Below are 11,866 nucleotides of genomic sequence, written 5' to 3' on the forward strand. Positions count from 1 at the left end.
ATAATTTTGTCAAATATATTTCTAAGGCTCTACCAAACTATTCAATTTTATTTTTTCTTCATCTCTCACTGATTTCTTTTTGCTAATTTTATAACTAGCTTAAAACAAAAGGTTAGCTGCAATAGTTATATGTCTCATGGTATTTTAGATATTTTTAACTTATCAAAAGAATGAATGTGACATGTTATAGTATCTACTCCTTTTTTGAGGGAATCAATGGTTAAGACAAAAAATATATATAAGAATGTGACTGTAAGGAATAGGTAAGGTAAAATAACAATAGCTTAAAATAAATCAGACAGTATTTAAATAATTTAAAACTTCTTACACTAATATTGGATGGCACTTCATTTTATTGGGTAATTGTCCTTCCCTTTCTATCCTCTCTTTATTAACATATGATATTTTATATTATTGAAACATTTGGTTTTCATGCATAGCTCCAATGTTAAAAGTATGCGATTGAACTTCACTAAGGAAAAGTTTTCAAATGATTTTACCACTACACCAACAAGCTCATCAACAGTTTTAGGTAATTCCTTATATTATAATGACTGTATAGCACTAAAAAAATTCAAGATCTAAAAAATTTAAATTTGGAGAATTTTTTGATTGACACATCAAACGTATGCCAAACTCATCTTTTGTAGTTGCAAGAAGGAACTCATCATTAGGATTAATAGGAGTTCTTTCATTATCTTGTTGGATAAATATTGGAGATCTTAAGTTCTCTCTTGACCACTTTTCCTTTATAGTTAGAAGGACTTTCTCAATGAAAAAAATGATCTTATAACTTCTCTCTTTATTGAAGTTATTATTTTTACTAAGACATAAACAAACTTTTGGAGCACTAACTTAGACAGCGGTTAGTACGAACCACCTTATAATAATATATTTAGAGAGCAATTATCGTTGAACCGCTCTCTAAGGTATACCTCTAAGAGCGGTTAATATTGAAACACTCTTTAATATATACTTCTGAGAGAGGTTAGTAGAGAACCGCTTTCTAATATATACTTTTGAGAGTGGTTCACTATGAACTGCTCTCTAATCTATACTTTTGAGAGCGGTTATCTGTTAACTACTCTCTAAAGTCACACACTTTATAGAGCAGTTCATAGAAAACTGCTTTTTAATATATACTTCTGAGAGCAGTTTGTCAACCGCTCTCTAACTAAGAATGATTAGTAGATAACAATTCTCTAAAGTCTTTTTTTTTTTATCTTATAAATAAAGAACGCTCTTAAATCTCTTTGTCTTGCTGACAAAGTTGGTCGCTGTTACATTTGTAAGTTCTCTTCATCTTCTTTGTCTTTTATGAGCTAACAAAGTTGTTCTCTTTATCTCTTTCACTGTAGGTTCTCTTTGTCTTCTTTGCATTAATAAAGTTTATCTCTTCCACATTTGGTGCTACTTTTCTTATTGTTCTCTCTATTATCTCTTTCTTTCTTTTTTTTCTCTATTAACTGTGAACCATTCCACTAATTTCTTTTCTTTTCTTTGCTTAATAATGTTGGAGATGTGAATTGTTTGGTTAATATAACGTACAAACTCAACAAGTTTTAATTTTGATTTGTGATAAAAATGAAGAAGTTTTGAACATAATACTAAATTAATTTTCGTTTGAAATAGAAAACTCACAAAGAAAGAAACTTTAAATTTCAGAATTGCTTTTACATCACTCACGGTTGGATCATCACCATTCAACCAATTGAGTCCCTCACACCTCAACCAAGCTTAGAGCTCATTCTCTCTCTCTCCTTCCGCACTCTCTTTCACACCTAGAGCATTATATCCTCCGCCTCCACCCATCTTCATACCAATAAATATTTAAAATAGATATAGCACATAAAACTTAGTTATACCAATATCATTACTGATCTCTTCATCATTGTCATGTGGCTCTTTGTTAAAATAAAATGGAAGATAACTTTGAAATGGTTTTGGAGAATCTAGAATAACATTGAGATTGAGAGCAAAATTTCCTTCTACGCCAATATTCAAGTCTAGCAAATGAATTTGAAATTCTTTTGTAGAAATAAGTTGAGCACCTTCATTTTTAATTTCTAGATTTGTAATTTCAGTATTTAAATATATTTCAGATAATAAAAATCTATCCTTCTTAGTCATGTCTGTGGAGTTGTAAATTTTTCGAAGTTAAGAATTAAAATATCTAAAGTGAAACTATAAGTAATATTAAATTTTTTTGGTAGAAAGCAAAAATCTTCCCATAATTTTTCAAATCAAAATTTTCAATGGTCAAATTTGTAAGACTAAAAATTAAAGAAGGAAACTTATTTTCATTTAATAAATAAAAAATGCTTTAGATGTTTCATATGCTTCTCTTTGGTCCAAAAAAAAAAGTAGACACTTTATTATAGCGAGAAAATAAGTTATTGTGAGTAATTTTCAGTGGAGGGAGAATGAAAATGACAGGGATATGATTAAAAAAAGATTAATAAATTCATTCTAAATCATAAAAATTACTACTTTTCTTGGTATTTATATGCAAACCTTAAATGTCACGTATTAAAAAATAAAAAGAGTAAAATTTAATAAATTAAAAAGTTAAATATTATAATTTTAAGTAAAAATTTATTTATTATTAAAAGAATAAAAATATTATAAAGAAAATGTTGAATTTACCTTTTTAAAAAAATTATCATCTAAAGAATATAGTTTTATTGGATAGATCTTTCAAAATTTTGAAACACTAAATTAATTCTTTAAATATTATATCATTACTATATTGTTCTTCTAAACAAATTAGCATTAAATTAGTTTTTAAAAGATTTATAATATCACTATATTAATATTTAAAATGGATTAAATAGTAAAATGTTAAGAGTTTAACTTAATAATAAATTAAATTTTGACAGACTAAATTTTGTCAAATTAATTTTTATAGCAAATTAAAGTGATGATGAAAAGACTTGTTTAATAAGAAAAAAATTAAAAATAAACATAGTAATAATAAATTCTTCAAAATATCTATATAATAGCCAAATATTTAAAAAATCTATTGCACTGTATTAAAATAATACTTTTTAAATTATTTACAAAATCAAAATAGAAATAATTGACATTAATGTAAAAATTAATTTTTTAGTTATCACTATTAGAAATTTGTCAAAAATATCAATAGATGTGTCCTGATTAATAAATATTGAATTAATTTTTGATAAATTACTGTTTTATTATATTATTAAATGTGTGATGATAAATTTATCCAACGGATGGTAAATATATATAAAAATAAATAATGGTACCAGTGATAAATTATCATTTTACAATTTTTTAAGTATTTTAACCTATTTTATTTTTTGAATTAGTTAATATCTTTTGAATTTATCATAGAAAGTAATAAAAGTATAATTTGGACAAAACATGCTAAGTTACTAAGAAAAGTTATAGAAAATAGTAAAGAATTAATAGAATTAACAAAATAATAAATTTCAACATACTTTGTACTAAACTCTAGTGAGCATGCTTTGTGCTCCACGTAAAGATGTCCCGTGCTAGAATTACAAGATCACCATTAAAGGCGTGCTCGAGAGAAGCATGTCCTATACTTGCATGATATATTCTTTGTCTTAGGCACACTTATAAGATATTAGTATGTCATCTAACTTTAATAAATCTCTCAAATTTCGAGGTCATCCTTATCCTTCATCTATCATTATAACAAGAACGATGTCACTTTCTTTCACAAGAGACCGAACGTATTACACCATTTACTTTCTAAATAGTTATAATATCTTTTGATTTCATTCTTCATACCATGCACTCAAGCATCAACCTAATGTGGGATTACATTCCCTTCCATTCCACACCACGCACTCAAGTGCTGACTCAATCTAGGATTCACATCTTATACTTACTACTCAAAAATTTTCATCAGAAAGTTACATGTACCGATACTAGTGCTTTTAAGCACATCCACTAAGTGTCATTAGCATACTAACCTTGTTTTTTCCTTTGAATTCCAAATATTATCCACTGAAAATTGTTACTACTCATTACCAAAGAATGCAAGATTTTGCAAATACTTCTTTCCATTGAGTTAGTTATTAAGGTTGAGTTATGAATTCAAATTTCAAGGCAAGCAAGTGTGGCTAAACTCAATAACATTAGTATACTAAAATAATAATAAATCAATTCATAGTCATTTGAGAAGTAAACATAACTAAAGAAGTTTCCAATGAAGAAGAGATGAAAAAAATTCTTGATCCTAAAAATGCGCTCCAAAAACTCCAAAAGTCATCAACAATTGGCAAAAAATCCCAAATGTCCTAGTCACAGCTCTCAATGTTCCTTAAATAGGGTTTCAAAATCTTAAGAGTTCTTTTAATTTCATTATTCTAGTAAAGAGCATAATCATGTAAGCTCATAAGCATGACCGTGCATATCGCTTGAATCATGCTTTTTGTAACGTGGATTAGTGTAAAATCTTAATCAAATAAGAGTCGAGCATGTAAATATAGGTTGTAAGATTATATCAAAATACAGACTTGTCATACTTGTATTTTGCTCGTTTATGATCCACTTAACATTTATGTAGTGTCGTTGTGTTCCCTTTTCAAAAATAAAAGTACAAAATGTATTAAAACTAATTTTGACCAATATTACTCAATTAAAAGTGGTAAAATTCAAGAACTAAAATTAAAATAGCATTCTCACACAATAGAAATTTCTATTAATTGGTGTAAATTATGAAATTGGAACAAAACATTAACTGGACTCCGATTTGCACTTTAAAAACTACATTGGAAAGCTTATTCTACAGAGAATAGGATAGTTCTAATTCATGTTAGCAATGTAAATAATCCAGGTCAAGAAACATTAAAAACAATCAATATTCAATCAAGCAGTACAAAATTAAGACGCTTACGTATTGAGTCAACGACGGGTGATAAGTTTATATTTTGGAATATTTTTATAGCTTATTTTTTATATGTTTGGCCCTTAGTTGATGAAAATTTTGTATTGATTTATTCATTAATTGTTGTAGTTTATCATGAATTAGTCACCAACAAATTGAAAAATTATTTTGGTTGTAATCGAAGAAAATGTAATGGAAAGTAGGGCCACACTTAGTATGAAGCATAACCTTGCTTAAAATTCACCATGAGAGTGGTTTGAGGTTAAGCACGATCGTGCATTTAATAGTATGCATGATTGTGCTACTTACCTGGTGAATCAAATTTGGAGATTTTTTAGGGTTTTTAAGGTGCCCGCGAAGGAAAGCTTTTGTCTAGCCGACTTTTGAGAACTCTTGGAGCTGTTTAAGAGTGAAAATTATTGGTAAAGATATAAGATATCTCTCTAGAGTTTGAACGGGTGATCAGAAGTGCTTTTTAGAGACATTAACTCTTCTCATCTCTTTCTCCTTGAATATGAATTTTGATTGAATATGAATTTTGTTTTACAATTGCTTACTTTGTTTATCTCATTATGTGATCTTTCTATTTAAATGACAATTGCAGTTTCCTTTGTTAATTGATTTTTGTCCTATTGTTTATATATTTGTATGTTAAGAATTGATGACTCTTAACATCTTATAATTGATTGCATTGTAGGAGTCCGTATCACATATAGATAATGAATCTATAAGACAAAATGAGACAAAAAATTAAGTAAACCAAGTTTATTTTTCCTTTTTCAATTGGTTATTAAATTAAAAAACTCATGGGCTCTTTATACTTTCTCTTTCTTTTTGTTTTGCATAAAAAACTTGTTCATGGATAAGTGTACTTGTCAAAATGTAATAAAAGGTTTTTAAATATGTTCCTAAAATATTATATTACATAAGAATTATTTTTAATTACTAAGAATTTCTTAATTCAATTATTCAAAATTAAAGGATATGAATATTAAATAAAATAATGGTTTAAATTTAAAACTAATTAAAAATAATTAAAATAATGCAACCTCTGACAATAAACTAATCGATAAGAACCTAAGGCATATGATTTCACCTTTACACTTCTTTATATTCACTTTTAGATTAATTCCAATTCGGTTTTCTTATGATTGACATATTGGTTAATAAAGAAAATTAGGAGCTTGACAACTAATCGTTAGCTGTTTTTCTATCATGTATTATGTCAGTCTATTTTTCTATTTAGGCTTTCCTATATAAAGCCTCTTGTACACATCATTCGATGGATACAATCATTCAATAGGCTTTCCTAAATAAAACCTCTTGTACACATTATTCGATAGATACAATCATTCAATACTGTACAACTTTTAGTTTTATTTATATTCTTTTATATTACTAGAGAACTCTTTGGAAGGGTTCTGCCAAGCTTATTTCTTCCGCTCTTTCATGATCTTCTACTAGCTTTTTTTCCTATATTCATTCATGGCTGGAGAAGAAAAATCAACCAAAGAAAAAGGCTCATTCAAAAATGAGGATCAATTATAAAACCTGTCAAGTGCATATTATCTCCATCTAGGAGACAACCAAGCCACCATTATTTCTGACCCATAACTAAATGGGGTCAATTACCATTCTTTGGGCAAGAACTTCAAGAGAGAAATGTTGTCCAAGAACAAATACAAATTTCTTGATGGATCTATCAAGAAACCTGATGAAAGTGACTTAGTTTGAGATGCTTGGGAAAGATGCAACAATATTGTTGTATCTTGGATCATGAAGACACTTTCTCCTGAGATTGCACAAAGTCTTATATACATAGATGATGCTTAAGAATTATGGCAATATTTGAATGACCAATTTTCAAAAAGGGATCATTTTAGGATCTCCAATCTACTCCAAGATGCTTATTCTATCAAGCAAGGTGAGCGAAATATCTCTACATACTACACTGACCTAAAAACGTTATAGGAAGTATTGGAAGTTTTAAGGCCCCTTCCTTCATGTGTGTGTTCAATAAAATGCTCATGCGATCCCATGAAAACTATCAATTTGTTAAGAAGAAACTAGACAATCAGTTTAAAATTAAAGATTTAGGTCCTCTTACATATTTTTTTGGTTTAGAGGTTGCAACCTGCTCCAAGTCCTATGGCCAAGCCGCATAAAGTCAAACCAACTGATGAAGAGCTTTATTCAGATGTAGTGGAATATAGGGGACTCATCGAAAAATTACTTTACCTAACTACAACTAGGCCTAACATCTCTTTTGTTGTTCAACAGCTTAGCCAATTTATGTCATCTCCTATAAACCTTCATCAATAAGCATCATTGAGAATCCTCAGATATATCAAAGGAGCTCCAAGATAAGGCTTGTTTTATTCTACCTCTTTTCCCTTACAATTTAAGGCTTTTAGTGATTTAGATTGGGCAACTTGTCCCTAAACTTGTAAATCTTTTATTGGCTAGTGCATCTTATTAGGAGACAGCCTTGTTTCCTGGAAATCAAAGAAGCAATCAACCACATCTAAGTCCTTTATAGAAGCTAAATATAAGGCACTTGCCTCCACTGTGATTGAATTGCAATGGCTAACATATATTTCACAGAATTTAAAAATTCCCTTTATTAGTCCAGCCTTGTTATATTGTGACAGTCAACCTGCACAACACATTGCTTTTAACGCATTTTTTTATGAACGAACAAAATATATTGAGGTTAACTGTCATATTGTAAGGGATAAGCTTCAAGAAAAATTATTTCACCTTTTGCCTATCACCAGTTCAGAACAAACAACTGATATTCTTATCAAAGCTCTCAAGCCATCTCCTTTTTCTCATTTAGTTTCCAAGTTGGGGATTATTAACATTTACTCCTCAGCTTGCGGGATCGTATTGGTTAATAAAGAAAATTAGGAACTTGGCAACTAATCATTAACTGTTTTTCTGTCATGTATTCTGCTGGTCTGTTTTTCTGTTTAGGCTTTCCTATATAAAGCCTCTTGTACACATCATTCAATAGATCAAATCATTCAATATTATACAACTTTCAGTTTTATTCATATGCTTTTATGACAACCACTCATACTAATCTATTAACACTTAATGGTCATACAATGTTAACAATCTTTTTACTAAGCTAATATCCTCAATGATCGTGCAAGGCAAAAGGAAGAGAAAGTATAAGGAGTTTATGAGCTATCAATTTTATAACGATTAAAAAAAAAAGAACAAAGTTTGATACATCCAATCTTTATCTCGTTTTATCCTATAGATTTATTAACTATATGCAGTATGGTCGCCTATAATATAATTAATTATGGTATATTTAAGAGTTGTCAATTTTAAACATACAAATATAGCATAATAGGATAAAAATCAATTAAAGTGAAAACATGAAATTATTATTAATCATAAAAATCACATAAACTTATGAAAATGAGTCACCACAGTTCTAGTTATGGATTTACCTAGACATAATATAATGGAAAACCAAAACAATAATAAAATAATTCATAGTTATTCAGAAAGTAAATGCAAATTAAAGGAGTCTCCAACAGAGAAGAGATGAAAAGAGCTATTCATTCCAAGACACAATTCCAAAGCTCCAATAGTTGTTAGTGGCTAGTCAAAACGAAGATGGAGGTGTAAAAAAAAAGTGAAAAAATGCCCAAGTCGTCGCTCATAAGGTTCCTTTAATAGGGTTTCAAAATCTTAATATTTTTTTAAACTTGGACTTCTTGCATGTAAGCCATGCATATGGTCAAAGAATTCTAATGCTAAATGCTAGGGTGTGGACGTATTGGCTGTGACAAACCCTATTTTTCATCCAATTTAAGCCCAAAATGTATCCAAAATACAATTATGCTTATCTAATGCTAAATTGCATAATTAATATATAAATTAGTGTAAAATCCTAATCAAACAAGGATCAAGCATGTAAATATAGATTTAAAAATATATCAAAATACAGACTTATCAATGACAATTGGGGGTAATAGCTAGAGAAAAAACTGCTAACATTACATGATCATTGGATGTTAGTAGTTTAAGTATGAGTGATTGATGATTGTAGGGAAACCGAGATTGGAGTTAAACTAAAAGTCAACATTAAGTGGAGTAAAGATGAAACCAAAAGCCTGAGGTTTACCTCAAATAGTTCTCAGAAATTTGAGTTATCCTCTTCTTTTCTTAATTACTATTTAGTTTGAATCTTTCTCGATTATGTTTTATTTTATTATGCACTATTTAAGTTCATACAATTAAATCACAATAGTTTGATGATTGAAAATAATCTCTATGTGATAATATTCTGGGAACTCAATTTAAAAACTTTTTTTACTTCTTTTTGACAGGTACACTTGCCTACGAATAAGTTTTTTGTGTTGTTGTTAGGGATTGTTTTCGTAATATTGAGAATATTCACCATTGAATTGATTTGAACATTTTTATTTATTTATTTAGTTAATTCTATTTTTAAATATTTGTTTTGTTTTATATCATTTTCTTTTGGGAATTTCCTTTGTTATATTCTCACTCGTTCTAAGTGTCTTATAGCTTACATATTTTAATCCAAATATTGTAAAGATTGTACATATACAAAGAAAAGAGTTGAAAGAGTAAAGAATGATACAAAGAAGAACTTAGCAAGAATATTCTTACACTCACTGCTGAGGTGTAGCTAGAAGTATTGTGGCCCCTAATATGAAGGCCAATAACTTCTAATTGAAGTTGGCTCTTATTAGTGTAATTCAGAAATCTATGCAGTTTGGAAGTTCATTCAATGAAGACCCCAACCTCCATCTAAAGAAGTTCGTTTGGCTCACAAACACTATAAAATGTAATGAGGAATGAGGTCACTACTAATGCCATTAGACTTTGCCTTTTATCATTCTCTGTCATAGAAAAGGTGAATGCATAGTTTTCAACACTACCAACTAATTCCATCATGACATGGGATGATTTGACTAACCAATTTTTGAGGAAATACTTTTTCCCATCTTCTTGTGCTAATTTCATCGCAGAAATATCCAACTACAAACAATATGCCTCTAAATCTCTATATGAGGCCTGGGAGCAGTTTAGAGAACTCTTAAGGAGAGGGGAAGGGAAGAAAATATGAGGTATTCTTTATTTGGTAAAAAAACTATCCTTCTAAGTGGGAAGAAATAGGAAGGAAGAGTCTTTATTTTTTAAATAAATTTTAATACTTGATAATATATTATGTATAAAAATATTATTATAGTAAAAAGTGAAGCTTTAGAAAAGAAATGGTTTGTATAACATATATTCTGGCTATATAAGACATGTATGAGGGGGTAATTACATGTGTGAGAACTTTTGTAGGCGTATCTAAGGACTTCCTAATAATAGGTTACATCAAGGCTCCACTTTGAGCCCTTATTTAATCTAGTTCTAGATGTGCATACAAATGACATATAAAATATTATCTTTCCCTGCATGTTATTTGCAAATGATATAGTGTTAGGCAAGAATTCGAAAGAAAAGGCTAATGAAGTTGTGGAGGGGGACTTTAGAATCTAAGGATTTTCACTTGAGTAGAAGTAAGAAAGAGTGTATGCATTGTAGCTTTAGCAAAAAATAAGATAAGGATCATGCATGGAAAGTTAAATTTAGAGATAATTTTATACCGTAAATTTTTAGTTGCAGGTACTTAGGATAAATCATGCAAAATGATAGAGAAATTAATAAAGATGTTACTTACAAAATACAAGCTAGGTGGTTAAAGTGAAGAAAGACATCAAGAGTTATTTGTGATCGTAAAGTACCTATTAAACTAAAACAAAAGTTTTACCATATTACAATACAACTAACTATCCTGTATGGTAGTCAACGTTAGGGCTTAAAGGAACAACACAAAAAAAATAGTGAAAGTGACATATATGAAAATGTTAAGGTAGATAAGTGAACATATGAAAAAGGACATAATAAAAAATGATAGTATACGAATAAATATTGAAGTAGTATCTATAATTTAAAAGATGACTGAAAATCATCTAAGCTAGTTTTGGTCATTTGCAAAGAAGACCTTTGGAGGCGTCAATAAGGAGAGTGGATCACATGACTTTTGGTATGGTAAAAAGGGATTGTGGGAGATTCAAAAGAATCTTAGACAAAGTTATCAAAAGAAATCTTTTGATTAACTAAATTTTTAAAAATTTGTTTTTGATTGAGCTTAATGGCGTCGTGTGATTCATGTAGCCGACTTCACTTAATAAGATAAAACTTAGTTGTTATTGTTGTTATATTATTATAGTAAAAAAAATTTATTGAATTATTATTATCATTTTTAAAAAATATCTTTTACAATGTAAACCTTTTTCACTCTTTTCTACTCATCTATATAAATGGAGTATTTTTTTTCACTCTTTCTTTTATTTGTATCCATTCAAACACATCTTTTCTACATTATTTTTACTTTAACTTTTTTTATTTTTCTTTTTTTTTTTCTTCATTCTCATCCAAGGTCAAATTAATTACTTTCAATTTAAAGATACATGCATAGTTTAGATAAATTTTCAAATAAACACTTTGTTAAGATGTACCACATTGAGTAATAATAGTTCCAAATACTCTTTTTAAAATTTGAGTAATCCTCATCTTTTGATCTAATTTCTAAAAGGGAATCAAGATTAGTTTTCGAATACACTTATTGAAGGAAAAAAAAAGTGAGATATAATAAATAAAGCTTGTCGTTTAAATTAAAATTAAATTATATGCTTTGATTTAAAAAGAAATAAAGGAAGAAAAAAAAGTTTGGAAAAGGGTAAAACCTAAGTCAATATTTTATTAAGCCCAATTTGAATGTACTTGTGAATGAATTCTTCTAAAAAAAATTAATAAAATTTTTCTCATATGTTCTCGTTTTAGAGAAATTAAATAATTTTTTGAATAATATATAAAATCATAAGTTGCTTTTCACTCAATTAAATTCATTTTACTAAAATTTTTACTTATACTTATCCAAAA

Source organism: Abrus precatorius, unplaced genomic scaffold (genome assembly GCF_003935025.1).
Source record: "Abrus precatorius isolate BTA unplaced genomic scaffold, Abrus_2018 Scaffold9, whole genome shotgun sequence".
Classification (NCBI taxonomy): domain Eukaryota; kingdom Viridiplantae; phylum Streptophyta; class Magnoliopsida; order Fabales; family Fabaceae; genus Abrus; species Abrus precatorius.